Raw genomic sequence first — 17,966 nt, forward strand, 5'->3', positions numbered from 1 at the left:
TGCTTTCAGCTGCGGCCGCTTCTACGTTGGACAGACGGGCCGCTGCATTAACCAGAGAGTATTAGAACATAAAAGATCACTAACCAGAGGCTCACCTTCTAATCTATTCTCAGATTGTTGAGATTGTAAGTGCACACGAAAATTCAATGAATGCGCAGTTTTGTACCGACATAGGCAAGAAGAAACGCGTCTGATGATTGAAGCATGGCATATCGAGGTAGTGCTAGCGCATGCGTGAGCGGACCGTCGATTAACTTGCATAAAGATGAAATTCAAATGCCTTAACAGTTATCTTTCGCGTAGGCCCCCAAGCGTGCCGGATTGATAGGTTCGCCTATTGCATGGGCATGCGCAGAAAAGTTTCCGTGCCTTCTTTCTTTTCCGCCGCTGTGCTTCTGTTCAGTTGTTAGTCGGCGTTTGTGGTGTCCTGACTTCTTTCTTGTGTCCATGTTTGCACGCCCTGTCTTTTTAGAATGAACATAAAATGATATCTCTGCGTCATACAGGATATTATTACAATGATACGAATGGCAATGAAAACATGGGCCCGCACAGCAACAAGGCACAAATCAAACAAGGTTGTAAACAAGGCTAAACTGCGAAAAGGGGGTTTAAGTTCTCGACAAACAATGACGCCGGCCAATTGGTGGCTGTAAAGCCAACTCTGGGTTCTTACGGGTGCCGTTGAAATCTGCAGCCGTAGCGAGGCCTTGTTAAGCTACGGGACGACGAGGAGCAAGGAAATACGCTTCACTGAGCTGCAGTCCGCTTGGGCGATGACTTACCATATATTCCCGTGTCAGGTTAACTGACCTAGGGAGCTAGAACACGTTTTACTACTGTTGCTGTAGTATGGCACCGAATAGTCACACCGCCAGTCCGAGCGTTTCCATTTCTACGCACGGTTCAGTGTATCTACCACGATGTCTCAGATGAAGCGGAAAAATTAATATTTATTCATTCGGTGAAGCCGGCCGTCGGTACGCAGCGAAAAGACTGAAGGCTTTTGTGGATGATGCCTTTCGTAGGCAGAGTCTTGGCTGATGCTTTGCAGAGGAACACGTCCCGCCTTCTGACCACTGGTGATGCCCGTCCCCAGTGCGCCGCCCATGACGGCCCTCCATACCGAGGCAATACACCGATAAGAGAAAGATATCACAGCAATATGCATACCGAAAGCAAGCAACTATCGGTAGGCTTGTTGCAAAATATGATTTAGTTTTGCACATCTCAAGCGCACTTTATCAAGGAATTTCTTATTTTTGTGTTTGCTTCGTCTCCCTTTCTACAGACCAGAACCCCGTTGCAAGGCAAGTGCATGCCTAAAATCGCGCATGATCCTACTGTAGTGTGACCCATCAGCAGGCCTGCCAAATGCTTGATAGTGGACCGAGTGACCTAGAGGGGCTGCTGCCAGACTGCTCCGCCTTTTAGAAGATCAATTGCAGGCTGCTTTTCGGAGACATATTATAGAGTAAACATTCGCACCTTCGCGAAAGCGTCCCGCTATTTTCATTGCCCTCCCATGCAAGTTGAACACGAAAGCAAATTGGTACTTGATGTACAGTGCATATATTTTTTCTGTATTGGACTTATGCTTTAGGTTATCATGAAGGGTGACGACATCGTTATCTCCGGCTTCTCGGCCTACTTTCCGCAAGCTGATCACCTGGTCGAGTTCAAGGAGAAGCTCTATGCTGGTGTGGAAATGGTCACTGAGGATGACTCACGATGGCCTCCAGGTATGCGTAGAAGCTCCTTAATTCAACTCAGCACTCCGTAATTTGTAGCAGGAAGAAATGTGGCGCTGATACAATGTTCGTATGAAGCCCGTTTTGCCTACGACACGTGCGACGGAGCACTTTTTTCTTAACATCATTTACCAAGCCGTACATTTCTGGAAATGCGGATGGCAAACATTTGACCATTTTAAACTCTTACTCGCGTCTCCAAGAAACTTATACATATATTGCATGACAGAATTATTGGGACAACGACATCGCAACGCATCGGTGAGAGCAATTCCAGCAATGAATAATTTTCTTTCCCATATACTAGATCTGCAGTCCGCTTGGCAGAAATTCCTGCACCCACCTGTGCAAATTTCACTGGGCTGTGATTTTTGTGACCAAAATTAAGTAAACAAAGGGCGAAATTCTATGCGTTAATTTTAATAATAATAATATCTGGGGTTTAACGTCCTAAAACCACCATATGATTATGAGAGACCTGGGGTTCTTTAACGTGCTCCTAAATCTGAGTACACGGGCCTCAAACATTTTCGCCTCCACCGAAAATGCAGCCGCCGCGGCCGGGATTCGATCCCGCGACCTTCGGGTCAGCAGTCGAGTGCCATAACCACTAGACCACCGTGGCGGGGCTATGCGTTAATTTTGCGCGAGAGCGCCCATTGGCTTATGCACGTGTCCTGTGCACTTAGAATGCAGAGATACTCACTCAAACTACGATACCACTTGTCATCGCCTAGGTGCAGCACTCAGTTAACTCTAGGTCTTCATGTTTACACTTCCGTTGGCCACTTGCACGATAACATTTGCTTTCAGAGATGTAGTTTACAATTAAAACGAAAACCCCTAGCCAATATAAGAAAAGCAGCCAGTGAAGTCGTGAGCCTTGCGGCTTCTGCAGATGAAAAAATGGGCTGGGGGATGGTTGGGTATAGGGATGTGGCTTGCATGTACAAGAACTAAAAAAAAAAAAACAATTATTGCGTTATCGCCTGTTTTTAATGTGTTTATTTCTTTGTTTTTACATATCACGGATTTGGGAATTAACTTAGTAGGGTGTATTCTATAGCACCGATAGCAGTAGCCTAACGTTTTCATGTCAGCACTTCTCAGTCAAAGTAAAGTTAACGCAACACCGTCACTGAAACGTTGTCAAAACTTGAGAACTAACTGGCCGTTATCGTGTGCACTAGGAATCACACTTTGCCGGGCAAAAACAACGGAAGTTGTCGACACGGCAAAAGCACTCGCATCCAACAGATTGCACCCTTCAACAGTTCAACAAAAAGAATAGTCTACAAGCATGTTCATGCAAAACATCACTTCTCGAAGTTTTTGACGAGTCGATTTCTGTGCGACGAGCAGGGTGCGATCGTCATATATACAAACAGTCATTGTAGCAGAAGGCTTGATAGGCGGGCTAGTTGGTGCAGATGCATTGTGAAATTTTGGCAGCGCAGACAGAAATTCAGATTTATTCACAGAAAAAATATATATACAAGAAAAAATCATGAGGGGACAGGGAAATAAAAGAGGAACGATCCACCGAAAGGTCACCCTCCGTATCACTTTTAGATTGTGAAATCTCGTTTCTCGACGACACAATTTTGGTGGACCCTTCTCTCTTGTATTTTTGTATTTCCCTTTCTCCTCACGTTTATATATATATATATATATATATATATATATATATATATATATATATATATATATATATACACTTTTTTCTGTGAATAAATTGAAGTTTCAGTGTGCGCTTGTTTGTGTCCGGCTCTTTCTGTGTCCGGTTTGTTTGCGCTGCCAAAATTTCACGATGCACTTATTGTAAACTTTCACCTTTGCCAATTTAGTGGCAACTTCGTTTTCGCTAGAGTTATCTTTGATGCTGAAAAAAGCTACGGTTCCAGTTTGCTCCTATGTACCACTTGAGTTGTACATTACTGTTGTTATAACTGCCTGTGCAAAGTGTTCATCGAAATTTTTTCTGCGTTGTAGCTTTCACGTAAGCGTTTGTCCTTAAGATCCTACAATTTACAGACAAATTAAACGATTCATCGGTGGTTGGTAGCGTACTTACATAGTTGCTTGAGAACGTTCTAGAGCGAATGTGTTCATTTAAACTTAACACACCACTAGAGCTATCATTTGTAAAGGTTATATATGTATTCCAAAGTACGTACGAAGAGAACTAGACCCAAGCGTATGTGAAATGCCCAGCGGTGTTGGGTTCTCTACAATACGGATCGTACATAATTACGAAACGGCGCCACGAAGCAAGACAAGATCACGGAGGAACACACGAAACACAAACACAAGTGTTTCGTGTGTTGCTCCGTGATTTTGTCATACTTCGTGGCGGCGTTTCGTAATTATGAATCCATGCCAACTTGTACAGTTGTCAGTACTGCTAAATAGGGATTGTAACAACAATTAAGCCGATTATGTTTTTCCTTCTACGCACTAAAATCGTAATATATTCTAATATAAGGCATCAACGCCATCATTTCCATCTATGCATTTATGACTAACGCAAGTATACGCGAGCAGCTAGACATTCTAAATACGCTTGAGCAGAGAATTAACCAACTGGAGAAGACCCCAATCCTCGATTTGGGCACCTGGTAGTGGCGCTCGCACCTCTGCGTCGGTGTGCCTTGGTATATTCCTTGGGTAAACTTCGAGTTCCGTCGCGCTACCAAAGCGAATCTCTGAGGCCACGCGGTTGGCTTAGATCTGCTCCGCCAGGGGCTGTAACCATCCCAACTGCTTCCTGAGAGTCAATGGACCCTCAAGTAAAATTTTGCTGCGATATTATATGTATCTAACACTTCACTTGAACTAGAGCTGTCCATTTGGTATAGTTTTTTTTTTTACTTGTAATGATTTATTTTGAATTTAGAAACATCTTCTGAACTCCGCGCTACCGAAGCAGATCGCAGAGGCCGCGCACGTGGTTGAGATCAGTTCAGCCCCACGTCGCAACGATCAAGATTCTTCCAAGCAAACTGTCCTTTCAACGATCTCATACAAAGAATTTTCATTCGTATTTATACAGACAGTTTCTGGCCCTTATCTTAAGTAAAGTTGTGTTCTGTATTCATATCTTTCCAATTTCACTCTTAGCATGAACCAAAACAATGACTTTGCGCAGTTTTTTATTGATTTATTTTGTATATCAAAAACATTTTGTGAATTTCTTGCAAATCTCAAGAACGGTGCTCGACGAGAAGTTGCTGCTTGAAAAAATCAAGAGTTTAACTCGCTGTTCGAACCGCGAGAAATAGTCAATGTAAGAGGCCCTAAAATGTACCCTGATGCAGTCAGGAATTCAAGCCAACATCTGAAGGACTATTTACAATACACTGCCTTCAGAGCAATGAAGTGTTAAGCAGACCAACAGTTGAAGGAAGGTAGCAATTGGCAGCGCGAGGGCGAATTCATCGACAACTCGGAGCACATGGACGCATAATATTGCAGATGAGTTCTGCGGAATTCCCGCAAGGTGACGCAAGGGTTAAAAAAGGAAAACCAGAGTAGCTTTACACTAGGAAAAATAGATTACAAATTGCTAGCTTCCTGATTAGCTCAATTGGTAGAGCTACTGCCCTGGGAAGGCGCTGGTCCCGGGTTCAAACCCTGTCCAGGACGAGTCTTTCCCCAACTATGAAACTTTCTTCCAGAGAAATGTGTATGGATTTCGTCGTGGCTTCGGGCCACAAACATGCGATTGTCTATTTTTCCTTTCCTATGTTTTCATATTTCAAATAGCGCGATACGTCTTCGAAATAAAGAGTAAGGTTATTGCCTCCTGAAATGAGATAGAAACTCAATTTATCTTGTAACATTTCTTCTATTCTTACATAATTGGTAACATGTGTTTGGTTCGTGATAACTTTAGTTGATAATGTGCCATTAAAGACCACAAACCAAAGCAATTGTTCCATTCAGACTCTGCTTATCACTAAGTTTAACGTGTACTTCAGGAGCTTCTGTTAGTGGTAAGCTCTTTAAATGTCGGTTATTTTAGTAACTAACTTCTAATGTTTGATGCGTCAGGATGAAGAGATGGCAGCTTCGCCAAAAGAAGGTTGTTGACAGTGGCGGTACTCATTTTGAGCCAATCGCTGCACTGAAAATTGTGTACGGTTCGGTAACTCCCGTCTGACTATTGCGCTCTAGGTATTTTATCATGCAAGTGTTACACAAACATGGCAGACACCGGACTCCGGAAAATAATTATGCAACACAGTCACTGACTCTAATAGAGGCTTCATTGCATGAACGCGAAACACAGTAGCAGAGATGACAGAGAAGAGCAAAACAAGACACGGCATTTCATCTCAGTGCTGTTTCTAAAAATACGTGTATTTTCCACCGAGCCCTTACACACCATATCGACGTCTGAATGGATCTGGCGGTTTCATTAAACTTGCAAAAGACTTGGTGACAAATATACCGTGTGTCTTGAGTTTCGTGCACAGTATTAATGTGCTGCAATGTAGATTTTTTTAATGTTCGCTCTAAATCACTTGTTAGAGTTATGAAATAGCCCGTCACCCGTAAAAGTGCCGTGTTTGCGGCAGTATAGTGCGCTTGTGGTTAAGGTACACTTTGGACAGAGCAAAGAGGCGGGCCAAAAATAGAGACATTAGGAGGAAAACATTTCAATTGCTAACAAGTACAACGAGATAATCTATAGCATTCTTGCCAGCAACTTAGCGCATGATTTGCTCCAATCATGCAGGATACAACGGCATGCCGAGGCTTCACGGAAAGATAAAAGACCTGTCCCGCTTCGACGCACAGTTCTTCAGTACGCACCCGAAGCAGGCTCATGTGATGGACCCACAGTTGCGATTGCTGTTAGAGACGTCGTATGAGGCCATCTTGGATGCCGGTTACGACCCGGAGACATTAAAGAAGCGCAAGATCGGAGTCTTCGTTGGGAACTCGGCTTCAGAGTCAGCCGAAGCATTCAAGATGGACCACTCAAAAATGGATGGCTACGTCATACTGGGGTGTCATAGGGCTATGTTCTCCAACCGAGTTTCTTACTCCCTCGACCTGCTCGGTAAGTAGGGCTCGCGTTAAATGCAACGTGGGGTCCACCTTTACAGATAGTGTAGATTGAGAAGAAAGAAAGCCCAGAAATTTGATGGGCGTACAGGAAGTGAGTAGTTCTCAGGAAATTTAGGAGGAATTAGGTTAGTACACTCTAATCAGGTTGTCAACAAGAGGTGCGCATCTCAACACTCTCGCACTACGTTGATGCAACCCTTGTCAGCGCACCGTTGATAGTTTTTACGAAGGAAGTGCTTGATAAAAGAAAGAAGGCGTCAACTAGGGCACCACTGGCGCGTAGTTGGCCATTCCACTACATTGAAATATGGATGTGCCCAGGTAAGAACGAACACGAGGTCGTTGTCACCATTTCCGATTGTGATGAAATTGTTTCCAGGCGCAGGTTTTATATTCAGAATAATAATATCGAAGTAAATTTACCGAAAAAATTTGTCGCCAGAAAAAAATAATCTACACATTATCGCCGCAAATACACTTTTTCGCCAATTTCACAATTTCCCACATTCCAGCGTACCTAGCGACAATAAGGTGTACGTCTTGGTCGCAATACGTATTCCCATTAAAGAACAAGTGAAATGCAAATCCTTGAGTATATTGTTTCCCTTTGGTGTCGAAGACATTTTGAGGAAAAAAGATCAGGAACGAAAGAGAGGGAGAGAGATAAAAATTCTACAGATCCCACGCCTTGTGGGAATCAGTTTCATGCAAAGCAATCAGCGAGTAGTTGTCCATGCTGTATTTTTTGGCTGTGAGCCAAGAGGGGGATCGACTTGTTTTTCTAATCGCAATAGCTGTGTGCATATCGTGACCTTACCAGGCACGTCCACTACACTGGCATTTAAAGGGTAACTTATGGTCTGACGAAACATCAGCACTCACTTTAGACCACAGACGTGAGTATTCTCGAAACGATGTTCATATTACGGTGCGATGATGTGAATATCACACGTAACTTTCGTTAGCGTAGTCCTTCGGGGTCGAGAAACACTTAAATATAGCTTGCTGAACCGTAGAAATACAAATGCGATGTTTATTGGACTTCTATGAAAGCGCAGCCAACACTGGAACCAGAATTGACGTAAACTCCGCGTGACGCCTGTATCATAGGAGTACATATGAAATGTTTATTGCTTTGTTGTACAATTACATCGCCAGCACTGCAACCACAGTTGACGCTACACCGACATTATGCCTGCCCAAGGTCTTTTTCCAAAGGAGTTTCAAGACGTGGCGTGGCTCTGGTAGAATATCTGAGTGCCACGAAGAATGATTGGGCACGATTCCTACTGGAATCGTGATTTTTGGTGTTTGCCTTAATCGGGTCAAGGCTTCCGATGTCGGTTTTTCTTAAGCTCTTGCATTTAAATTACCAATATCTGTTATCGCCGTTCGTGAGAAGGTATAGACTGTCAATCACCTGTGATGCATACCCGCTTAGCGCGCCCTGTGCTATACGGGTATGTGCCACACGCGTCTGGAAAAAAATCACGCCATATCCACGAAGTGAATGATGATGAGTGGGCGAAGCTCCAGAGATAATCTGGTAAACCGTCAAACTCAGTAAATTTTGTCCACTCGATCATCATACAAGGACCTGAGACACAAACGCGGGGTCCTCATATATGTCGTTAAGCTCAGGGGAACGTTTGTTGTCGGCGTTGCCGTTTTGCCTTTCGAGGGCGAGAGCGCATTCACGATCGTTTTCACCCATGGCAGAAAGACAATGTGTGGTCTGGAACGCGCTTGTACTTCATGGCCATCAGCATCATCGTCATCGTTATCACGTGTAGTGCGTACATTCCACTATACTGGAAAGCGCTTATTCTTCATGGTTATCAGTCGTAAGCGTCATGTTACGCGCTTATACTTCATGGTCATCAGCGTCATTGTCATCGTTATCACGTGTAGTGGGTACATCCTACTATACACCATTTTCCGGACACGCTCAAGCGCCGCCATCTTGGACTGATAACGTCGCAGTTTTGTATCCGTATCAAATAAACAAAGAGCGCTACGGTGAACTAGCCCCCTCGAAAACGCTTGGGCCGGTACATTCAATGTTTCATGACCATGATCATTTCGTATTACGACATAGAAAGCAGGCAGAACAATCGCTTATCAGTCCAAGATGGCGGCGCCCATGAATCGAAAATAAAATCGTGTATACTAGAACGCGCTTATTATTGCGATAGCAATTATATGGACAGTCTCGGCTGGATTTTGCCGTCGCCGTCGCCGTCGTCATGCACCGTATATGTATAAGTATGTATATATATATAAAGGCCCCACAGAAAAATAACTCAGAAAAATGCTTCCGAAGCGCGGAATCGAACCAGGGACCTCTTGCACCGCAGCGAGCGGCGCTATCCACTACGCCACGAAACGCAGATCGTCCACGTAGCTAACGGCGAGCGTTATATACACACCATTTAGCGCTGGACGGACTCGGAGACAGCAGGCGATAATAAGCGTTTCTTCCTTACCAGCGAGGTGGCGCTAGGAGCCCGACGGGCGCATTTAAAAGTCGTCGGCGAGCTCGCTCGCTTCTTCTTATATTTGCGCATGGGAGAAGCTTGCCCTTCCGCTGTCTGCTCGCGCGGTTTTCTCGTGGCGAGGGGTAGAGGAATGTTTCACGCTTTCACCGTGATGTCCGCGCTCATGTTACGGCGCGTAGGAATGTCACTCGTAACAAAACGCGCATCAAGGCACCCTATCACTCGAGCTCAGGGACGCCGCTAAACGAACAAACAGAAGATGAGCGCGAACTATCAAGTGTCACAGCTCGACACTTGAAGCACGCTAGTTTCCTTCGCTGCTTCGGCCGCCTTTGCAACAGAAGCGCTGTTCAAACTGAGAGTATCCATTGGCGAGCCTCACTTCGTATAGCATTAGTTCCTTGCTATCGCATTCATTGCTTCGCCCTTGCGGCGAAACTGTGACTTTTTTTCTTCATGGTGATCAGTCGTCATCGTCATCTTTATCACATGGAGTGGATACATCCTACTATGCGTGGCTACCTACTACTACATACTACAAAGGATGGACGGGCCCACACCCTGAGGAGCTTCGCCCCTAACAGGGGTTTCACGACGTACGCGAGAGGATTTTTACGTTATTCATGTCATGACCAGAAGCAATATTCGCCAAATCGCATTTCCAATCATACGAATTTCGGTCTGCAAAAAGCTAAGGAGGCGATCACGACAGCCCCCAGAAGTGTGTGGCTAGAAGATAGATAGATAGATAGATAGATAGATAGATAGATAGATAGATAGATAGATAGATAGATAGATAGATAGATAGATAGATAGATAGATAGATAGATAAATAGATAGATAGATAGATAGATAGATAGATAGATAGATAGATAGATAGATAGATAGATAGATAGATAGATAGATAGATAGATAGATAGATAGATAGATAGATAGATAGATAGACACGGAGATAGAACCGCTCCATGTGCCTTGGTTTCGCTAACAAATACCTAGCATTTAATAATCGCTAATGAAGTTCTCGGAGATACAAAAACATATACACTGCACAAAATACCTAAAATACATAATAAAGCGGAACAAAACAAGGACAGAGAATGAAGCACACAGGACGCGTAGCTCGGCACGTGCAGCTTGATGTGAAGGCAGAATGGTGACATTTCCATCAGCTTAGATGTTGTTTTTTACACTTTATATGTCACGTGTCCAGAGTAAAATTTTGAGTTGAAGTCTAGCGGTCGTCCTGTGTGCTTCTTTCTCTGTCCTTGTTTTGTTCCGCTTTATTATGTATTTAAGTCAAGACCAACTAGCCCCAATTCCAGCTTTAACAAAATACCTGTATTTAAGGAATTTATTGCTTTTGACATCTTAAACTGAGAACAATAAAACCCGGTAATATTGAATTTGATATCTGTGTTTGCTTTTAAAAAATATTCGCGGTTTTCGTTCTCAGCGCTAAATAGGGCCCCTCGCCGCGTGAAGCAAGCGCGGAAATTGCTTGCAAGCCAGCGGAGATTCGCGATCATGTATGTGGACTATACGATTCCTTTGCCGGCTCCCAGGGCCAAGCATGACTATCGACACGGCCTGCTCGTCAACGATGGTCGCCTTAAGCGAAGCCGTGGTGGCGTTGCGGTCAGGCCGTTGCGAGGCCGCCATCGTGGGAGGAGCCAGCGTCACGCTTGATCCGCACGTTATGACCAACTTCAAACTGCTCGGCGTGCTCTCCGAGGACGGAAAGTGCAGGCCATTCGATTCAAAGGGTGAGAGTTTAATAGAACGTAGAAATAGAGAATCAGAGGTGCGGGAGCGGTTGAAGACGGGGAGGGAACCTAGAATAAGTATCCTGCTGTTGGTGCTGGAAATGTATTTACCGAAATCGGTATATTTAGCATATAGTTGTGGGGCCCAGTACTTCGCAAACTCCGCTTTTTGTGTGATAAAGTGTGATAAAGTGAGCTGAAGCGAGAAACGTTCATATTGTCAAGCATGCTGGGAAACATTAGGCGAACAGCTTAGAAACCATGAGGTGAAGAAAACCGAAAAGTAATACCCAGCAAGCCAATGCATAGGCGATCAACTCAATAAGAATATTCATTACAGCTTATGAACTAATTTTTTACAGCGAGCACTTTATACTTGTTTCCCCGAACTTCAAGAGCTCTACCAACTTGTTAAAAAGAATGCGGTTAAAATGCGGTTTTATATTCAAGTCCTAGCTAGTGCTTCCAATTGGCAAACGAAGGCTTTGTAAAAAGCGTGGCCTCCTGTTGCAGTCGTTGAGAGGGTAAAACGTTGCGCTGCTAAGCACGAGGACACGGATTCGATGCACAGCCGAGGGGACTGCATTTCGATAGCGCCGAATTCAAGAACACCCGCGTACATAGATTTGGGTCGCCCTCAAGAAAATCCAAATGAACAAAATACGGAGTACGTCACTACAGCGTGCCTGAAAATAATGCTTATTTTTGTCCGTAGTATCGCATAATACTATTTTACACAACACAACCGGCCAGCTGCTAAGCACGCATGCACTATTTCTAGTCCTAAAGAGGCGGTAGTCATATTCAACGTTTAATGCTGTCTATCTTGTTGAACTTAAGGGGCAACAATCGAGCAGGTGCGTGGTATAGCTTCTGAAACCGACAACATGACATTGAGGACGTACCAAAATTCTGATGAGAAATATTTGACCATCTATTGACACTCTTCTAGGTTTGAACGATTCCCGAGAGCAGTTATTGCATAATTTACGGGGCTTCGTGCCAAATTAACATCTCTGCCATCATTACGGCAAAAGCTGCCTTTCATATTAATTGATTCAATTAAAAGTCGATTGTTCGATTAATACTAAGTTCCGGTGTTTTAAGTGGCATAGTTACCATATGCGTATGAGACAGGCGGTATACATTTGAGCTCTGTGAAAAGAAAATGCCAATCAAGACGGCAGCTTTAAGTGGCGTGATTGGCATATGTAATATGTCGGCGCAGAATATTCATGAGGACAAAGGCGCATTTGATGCCTCTTGGAAGGAGAATGGTGACAAAACTACAGTCACATAACCGAACGACGCATCTAATAGGTGCCTCTTGCGTGAATATTGGCAGGGTCCCTCTGTAGTTGCCTAAGGAGGCGTAAATACAACAGCCACGGTAATTGGATACGCCGGCGATCCAATCAACGTTATCCACTACTCAGGCTTCCCCATGTTCTGGTAAAGGCCCCACCATGTCCCTGGAAAGAAGTGGTGGGTATTGCGGGAGTTTCCCCAAAGGCATGCCAGGTGGCAGCACCTGTGCGCAGGTTGTGAGCCACATGGGCCACGTGTTATCTTTTGTACAATATACTTTGTCGCCGAAGGCAGACACCTTCGGACGACGTTGTTCCGCTTCTCAAGAGCTACCTAAGGATTTCGCCTTAAAAATAGAATAGGTCCCTACATCATTACGGAAATTTATACACAAGCCCTTGCGTGATTTAATTGGACAGTTGGGCTATAGAGCAAGTATCGCTAAAGACAATACATTTCCACCATATATAACGGAAAGTATATAGCACGTCGGCCGGAATTTGTACCTTGTTCGCGATTGCCGTTCACGCCAATATTTTGATCACTTGCAGCCGTGGCCTAGGCAAAATAAGAACTGAATGTAAAACATTCCGCCTTCTTCTGTTGCATACGGATTCACCAGCGGTACTGTTCGTATTTTTGAATGCAGGCGTCGGCTACGTTCGGAGCGAAACTGTCGGTGCGTTCTTCCTTCAAAGATATTCCGACGCCCGGCGTGTATATGCCAGGGTCCTGAACGCCAACGCGAATGCAGATGGTTTCAAGGAAGAAGGTGAGTTTGCTCGATTGCAACAGTTCTCACGCTATGTAAATGCGTGTACCGTCAATTCTGAGCTTTCCAGCGAAGTTTCCGCTTCGAAAATGATTCACAAAATCTGCTCCTGTGAGTATAAGGCATCGTTGAGCGTTACCACCCATACACCATATATCCGTATGGCGCGTTTTGTGAAGTTCGCGGTTACTGCGACTCATTAGCGCATTGCCTTCCCCCACCGATTAGTGACTACGTATGCTTGTAAGGTTGTATGTTTGTAAGGCTGAGCTGCATATTTTTTTTCACAGGTAAGTGAAACAACGTGCTGTAAACCGTTGCGCGTGTACATTATATATGTGCACGCAAAATTTTCCTCCTCTGTAATCACCGCCCAATCATCCTTGTAAAAGCAGTTACCTCCACGCTTGTTCGGGTGCCTATGTTACCCAAGATGCACTTGTACATACCTAGTCTTAGCCCCACCAGCGCGATAGATAATTATATGCAAGTGTCGGCAGTACGTATGAGCTTGTACGTCGTAAGCGAATGCATGATCAGACAGGAACCTTAGCGTGAGTGCATACTCAAGAAGTAATAATGTGGTGGAAAGGACCAGAGGAAAGATAATGGGCATTGTTGAGATGCCCAGAAGGTGTTCTTGAGAGGAGAGAACGTTCACTGCCAAAGTGCTATCGCAACTCGCTGAATATTATTGGATAAGGAAAACACGACACCAAATTCAACATTTTCAGAAATTGTGGCAGCATGTTTTTGAAACGAAGCGGGGGATTAGATGAACATGTAGCAGCAATAAATTTCTTTTGGAATAAAGGACATTCGGCCGATAATATGGCGGCTGATTTGTAGCTTATTAAGAGGCGGTGTGAAGATTAGTGGCATAAAGGACGGGATATTATGCAATAGAGGGAGGCATTCTGCCTGAAGTAAAGATTAGGAAAATAGGTTACAGGTAAAATTAAACAGAATGCTTAGATCAATAATCTTCGATTGAATCTACGCCACCCTTTGAAAGTTGATAAGCCTGTTATTGTCGTAGCGAATGTAGCCGTCCCCGTCGTCGAGTATAGCCCCCCGCTAATTAAAACGACGCGCAAATAGCGAGGACTGCAGCCACGCTGATCTTCCGACGCATTGGTAAACCATTGTCTAGAATCAGTAGTATACGGCTTAACTTATGAAAGGACCACCCTTTGGTAGCCTTGAGTCCAATTTATTCTGTGCATATTTTTCCCTTAAAGAAGCTTTTTGGTTGACGCGGAATTGTTGCGGTTTCGTTATTCGAGCCAGTGATGTGTACCATTCTGGGGTGGTAGGGCGAATATCATGACTAACAGGAGAATAGCTGACTGCTTCGCAAGGAGGACTCAACTGAACATTCGAAGCACGTGTGCGTTGATTTTTAGAGCTCAACGTTATCCTTACTCCAGAAATAAAGCCCAGTCCGAGTAGTGCAAAAATATTACACACCAAGCGTAAACCATAAAAGCATGAATATGCTCTGTGCTTGGGTACTATACTGAGGGTACTGCACTACGCTCGTCGGTGACGTACAAGGGACGCATACGGCTGACTCGGTTCTGTTCTTCTCAGGTGTGCCGTACCCGTCGGCTGCCGGGCACGAGCAGCTTCTTCGCGACGCGTACACCGAGGCCAACGTGGACCCAACGAAAGTCGTCTATGTCGAGGCGCATGGCACCGGGACCAAGGCTGGCGGCATCCAGGAGTTGGAGGCAATCAGCAGCGTCTGTTGTTCACCGGAGCGCGAAAAACCACTTTTGATCGGGTCTGTCAAAAGCAATATGGGGCATTCCGAGAGCGCCTCCGGTAAGAATGTACGACTACTCAAGCGTGATCCCGTATCTAATTCGCGAAGCGGACATCACATCATTTCTATATGTTGCCGCATATCTTAGCGTAACATTTGTTATCGCGCCGTTCATTCGCGATTAGTTAAAGCTCAATGACAAATGGTCATGTGGAAGCCTAATGAATTTAGTCGCAGACCGCGCGTCAATACAATATTCAGCCGAACAGGTTAGCCACTCCAGTTACGCTACTGGAAGCGTTATCTTAATCATAATACCAAAATGAGATCAGCCACTTTCCTCTGAGCAGAGACAGACGCAACCAGTGAAATTGCCCGTGGCTGCTGCTCCACGAGCTGTCCGATCAGAGGGTCAATGATGCCGGTATCAGAATCTATTTTCGCGCTGCCGAAGCAGAACCTAAGCGGAACCTGCGAAGGGATCCTGATGCTTACTACACAGACGCAAAACGCCATATCTCCGCCAAATTATTTCCCTCATACATCGCAATACATAAAAAAACCCATAGAGGTGCGTTCGCACTACCATTACAGAATAGCAAACTCGCCAGTGAACTTTTTCGCTACGCTATTCAGTTCTATCGTTTAACTAGCCAAGAATAAATTCATTGTTATCTACACATATCTTTTCATTCGCCTTCAAAATGTTCACCCCGCTAATGCCTTCCACATAATGTGTATCGAACACAACGAAACCAGATACAGCACCTTAACCGAGGCAGCAGAAGGCGATTCTCGTGGCAATAATAATAAAGAATTATAAGCTGATTTATCGTGGTTTTCGTTGCTCGAAATTATAACGTGAAAAGAGTCATGCCATTATTTCTGTTGAGAAATAAGCTTCTCATTATTGGCGCCATCTTCTTCTCTAGGTGTCTCTTCTGTTGCCAAGGTGATACTCGCCATGGAGACTGGCACAATTGCAGCCACTTTACACTTTCATCAACCAGACCCTGAAATGCGCTCATTGCACGATGGCCGCATAAAAGTAGTTGACAAGCTAACGCCATTCGACGGTGGCTTGGTAGGCATCAGCTCCCAAGGCATCGGTGGTGCAAACGCCCACGCTATACTGAAATCGAACCCAAGCCCGCACGTGGAAAGCCTTCCACGTCAGAAACCAGAACTTCCTAGACTCGTTCTTATGGCCGGCAGGAGCAAGGACGCACTATTGGTGAGTTCTTTTGTAGCGTTAGCTACACTTGCCTAGACGGAGCCGATTTCGCGTGGATGGTCATGAGCCGTGCTGCGCACGCGCGAGGACCAGTGATGTCACACAGCTGGGTCACCGGAGCTGGAATCTCAAGCGCTCTCCGACACCGCCGCGCGCGGCTCGCCGCTGCTGGTGTGCGCCGCATTCGAGAGGAGTGACGTCGTAGCCATATACACAGTGGAGCCGGCGCGCGCGAAGCTATTCGCCTTTGCTGTGCAGTCGCCGTCTGACACTGCGCTGGGGCCGCTTAATAGCGCCTTTGACAGGTGTTTGCACGTGGGTAACGCCATGGAGAAGGAGAGCGCAAATGCTGCTCGACGGCGCAGAAGCGCCTAGAAGCTTATCTCATCGTATCCCGAAGTAGTTGCCTATTAATTAGGAAGAAGGCTAATAATCCTAGACAATCTGGAAAGCTAAGAATAATCAGCTGAACCTTTGCTAACGCTACGTATATCATTGCATAGCCGAGCTAAGCCGCTGCAAATTTTTAGAGTACTTTACTTTTCCCGGGTGTCATCTGCTGTGTGGATTCAGGCGGACCGCGGTGGGCAGCAGGCACATGCGGCTATACGTAAGATACTTATAACCGCACACGTGATTGAGGTGCACTGTTTAGTGAACCGATAAACTCAGTGAGAAGCAGCGAATTGAAATACCTGGTTACGTAACTGAGCACAGCGCAGTAAAATTGTGCCGGCATATTGAAACCGCACGTAACACCATTTTTAGTCATTTGCGCCGGCGGAACCCATGCTAAGCAATTTTTCCAGGCCTGAAGCCTACACTGCGTCAATTTAATGAAACATTGAGAAGCTATATAAGTCTATGATCGCCACACTAAGAGATCTGGCGACTGCGTAAGCGAATACACAAAGTAATGGTATGCTATAGCAATCGCACTCCACATTACCCCTAATATCCCCGCATTTTCGTGCTTGCAACTAGTGCTTGAGTCAACAACGTGCTGGTACGTAGACCTAGCGCGAGAAAGCTTTGTAAGAATGAAATTTATCAAGGTACACCCAGAATAATTTAGGCCCTGGTGTAGGCATTGGGGTGAGTTTCCCGGAACGTATTATTTGTGCCATAGGCGCATACATTCATGCATTTAGCTAATAAAAGCGTGTAATTCCCCAGTATCGCCTTCATTTCTGCTCACTCATGCATATTCAGTTGGCTTCAATACTTTTTGACACGAAGGTGTTTTGTGCCAGGGTCCACCAAGATTCTAGTGACGCATTTCCGTCACGGATATGACGTCAATATAATACGCGCTAACGGATGAGAAAGAGAAAACCGTAAGAAAAACTTCCCCCGCCGGGAATCGTACCTACGATTTATTGGCCGCGACAATAACGCCCGGCGCCAACAACGCTATCGCGACAGTTGCACGCCACACCACAAACGCGCCTTACATCTCTCGCGCATTCTCTCTCGCATGGTGTTCTCTGTTGGCGGGGCTAGGCGGGGCGGAGTGGTGCCGCCGTCTGTGAGCGGGGAAGTGAAGTAATGCGGCATGACACTTACTCGCGCCGACAGAGGCGATGACGCAGTTTCGGCGATGACGCAGTTAAAGCATGGCCTCGGAGATAGCGCACCGGCGCGCACTCTCGAAGACCATCGTTAAAGCGTCGCGATGCCAGCGAAAAACACTGGGCGCGCTAGAATCGCGGAGTCACCACAGACCAGGGTGATCAAACTCGCATCAGCTACTGGGCCGCAGTCACGAAATTAACTTTGCTAAAACGGCTGCTTGG

The 17,966-nt window shown here is 45.3% G+C and overlaps 1 pseudogene; it reads left to right on the forward strand.

The window, feature by feature from the left end:
* The first annotated feature begins 1,609 nt into the window (after positions 1-1,609).
* LOC119399419 (fatty acid synthase-like) overlaps positions 1,610-17,966 on the forward strand; it is a 131,459-nt pseudogene continuing 115,102 nt past the window's right edge.

The sequence above is a fragment of the Rhipicephalus sanguineus genome, chromosome 7, assembly GCF_013339695.2.
Source record: "Rhipicephalus sanguineus isolate Rsan-2018 chromosome 7, BIME_Rsan_1.4, whole genome shotgun sequence".
NCBI lineage: Eukaryota > Metazoa > Arthropoda > Arachnida > Ixodida > Ixodidae > Rhipicephalus > Rhipicephalus sanguineus.